The sequence below is a fragment of the Mesoplodon bidens genome (genome assembly GCF_964165515.1).
Source record: "Mesoplodon bidens genome assembly, chromosome: 8".
In the NCBI taxonomy this organism is placed as follows: domain Eukaryota; kingdom Metazoa; phylum Chordata; class Mammalia; order Artiodactyla; family Ziphiidae; genus Mesoplodon; species Mesoplodon bidens.
The window spans coordinates 105,307,666-105,310,484 of record NC_138165.1 but is presented as its reverse complement, the minus strand read 5'-3'; the positions used below and the strand labels follow the sequence as shown (position 1 = coordinate 105,310,484).

At 54.1% G+C, this 2,819-nt stretch overlaps 1 pseudogene across 1 annotated transcript; it reads right to left on the bottom strand.

Annotated features, from left to right (window-relative positions):
• Positions 1-948: 948 nt before the first annotated feature.
• LOC308621673 (protein FAM136A-like) lies at positions 949-1,365 on the bottom strand (annotated as a pseudogene). Its single transcript has one exon. The product of its transcript is annotated as a protein FAM136A-like (transcript).
• Positions 1,366-2,819: the final 1,454 nt, after the last annotated feature.

Sequence of the window (2,819 nt, the reverse complement as noted above, 5' to 3'; positions counted from 1 at the left end):
TCTGTTCTTTGAAAACCAGATTTTTCCAGAGCCAGTACTTCATAACTCTCTTAATTAAGCAGCCAACAGTTCCTCTCTCACTCTTCATTCCTGAATACTGGCATATAGCACAATCAAAATCCTCTTTGCCTGCAAGGGTGAGTGTCACTGCAAGACTGTCTTGTCAGTCTGCTGCAGACAGCCTCAGGGCCCACCATGGCTGCCAATGAGAGGGAAGGTTTGCTCCCCCTACCGGTGTGATATCGCTTTTTACGTTTTTGCAGGGTCTCCAGGCTGAAAGATGTCATGTGTGAGAATTTTAAGAAATGCACATCCACATCTTGATGGCCAGAAATGGACTCTTTCAAAATTTTTATCCCAACTACCTCTCCCAACTCTACATCTTAAATAACTTCATGCCCTTGTATATAAAACAAAACCAAGCAAAACAAAACCCCAGAAGCCCCCTTTCCCCTTCTAAATTAGGGACCTCATGGATTTTGATTTATTACAGTTTGTGGAAGATGTAGTGGTGATCCTTCTGGCAAACAGGAGGTTGGCAACAAACAGAAACACCTCTCCTCACACCCCACAGATCATAGGCGGGTCAGATGAACCTGCCAGCCTGTTGGTATCTGTGTACTAAGAGAAGCTCGTACTTTGGAGGGCTCTGGTTTGGTACAAGGGAGATTACCTATTGCCAGGATAAGCCTTGGCCACATGAAATTCAGGCTCACAAAAACTCTCCTGTACTATCTCTGACCCAAATTTTAGCACCAGTGTTTTCCATTTCACTTTCTAGGATTGAAAGACAGAGGAACCAGTGTCCAGAGGCAAGTGACTGAAACTTGCTGAAACTTGCTGACATCCTTAATTTCCTCATTCATAAACTTTCCTTAAAGACCCAAATCTCCATTCCTCTTTTTAAATAGATTCCTGCCCTCAGCCCCGATGGCCAATAGCAGACATCTATTTCCCAATGGACGAGAGACACTCCTTCATCCTCTTGGTCATGGTTGGGGTGAGAGTCACACGGTCATCCACACACTTAGATGACGCAACTCTCTAGCTGCCACTTCACCTGAAGCTCTTTACTCCCCGCATCCATTGAATCTTTGGCTTTGTTGTTGCAATGCATAGTGCACTGGGCCAGGCGGTCCTGGAACATCTCCAACTCACTGGTCCCCAGGGCCTGGGCTTGAGCCAGAGGTGCATGGCAGTGCTCAACACACTGGTGTGCTTGCTGCACGGACGCCTGGCTGTCCTCACAACAGCCGGTCCTGCACCGGAACCTGAGGTCCTGCATCTTCTGGATGTTCTCTCTCTCTGGACTCTTCACTAGGGGTCCACTGCCTTCTACACCCAGAGCTGCTGCAGCTCCGCCATGGTGACCCCACGCTGCTCCCTGCCGCGCCGGCGCCCACATGGATTCCCGCCAGAAGAGGCTTCTTACCAGCTCTCCCTGGCCCTCGTGGTCCTGATGGGCAAGTGCCCTCTGTGATCTGTGGATGGAACCACTTTCAGCTTCAATTCACTTCAACTGGCATCATATTTCCTGAGCAGCCACTGTGTGTCCACTCCTGTGTGGGACAAGAAGGACAGAACAGGGGGCTCCTAGCCCCTCTGAGAGGCCAGTGAGCACCTGGGGCTTGGAGAACAGGGCCATTTCCGAACCCAAACCAGCTGCAGACCTTGGGTGCGGCGTGTGGTTTCTAAACTTCAAAAAAAATCTCAATGGCAGCTTGAATGGCAGGACACGGTGGTCTGATGTGTAAAACGATAAAAGAGGAGCAACCATGGTGGGCAGGTCCCCCGAGCAACTCTACAGAAGCACCCCAACACCCGCTGCCCTAACCTGTGGGCCCATGTGGGGCATCCTGAGGCCTGTGGTCTGAGTGGTCAAGACCGTGGGGCTCCAGTGGTACCCAAAGGTCCCCCCATCACCCACACCTCCTCCCAACCCCACTCTCTCCTCTCGAAGGCCTGGCATCCCCCCCAGGCTGGAGCCGCAGAGTGCCTGCCCTGCAGGTTGGGTGTCCTGAAAAGCTGTCTCCAGTTGGAGCTCAGCGTGTGGGCGGTTTGTTAAGGAGTGTTCTCAGCACCAACGCCTGTGAAGGGAGGGAACGGAAGCAGTGGGAGTGACGGAGACGCCGAGCCGGGATGCAGGCCCATCTGCGCCTCAGCCGATGCCCGCGAGACCCCTGCAGCTGTGAGGTCCGGTCAGAATCATCCTAAGTTGGAATGGGACTCCAGGCCTGTAGACGCCACGTGACCCAGTCTCAGATGTGGGCCTGGGAATGTGTGACCTTGGATAGGAGGTCTCGTGCGCCGAGGACCTGAGAGCAGCTGGGCAGTAGGTCCTCACTGGAGGGGGGGCCCGGGCTGCTCGCCTCTACTGAGAGGCAGGCAGGCACGGCGCTTGGTGGGCAGCTCAAGCCACTCGGCTGGATCTCCCAGCTGTGCTCTGGGAAGGCTTAGCCGGCCCCAGGAAGCAAATGGCTGAGTCTGAGACAGGGTGGGAAACAACAGAGGGCAGAGTGGGCCGCCTTGTCTCAGAAAGGAGTGCAAAATGGACAGCTAGACAGAGAAAGTCTCCGGGAGCTGAGGCAGCTGGAGACCTAGGCACACAGGTACGGGGCCTTTAGAGAAACCAGACCCAGGGTCTTTGCCTTGAAGTACCTTTGGGACTCTGTGAGGGCGTGGAGTGTGTTCAGGGCAGAGCCCCATCCTGAGTGGGCAAACCGATGGGGTTGGGGCTACAGGGTGGGCTTTCTCAGCACCCAGCTGATGCCTCCGTGGCTCCTGGTAGCTGGATGGCACAGAGGATCAGCTGAAAAAGC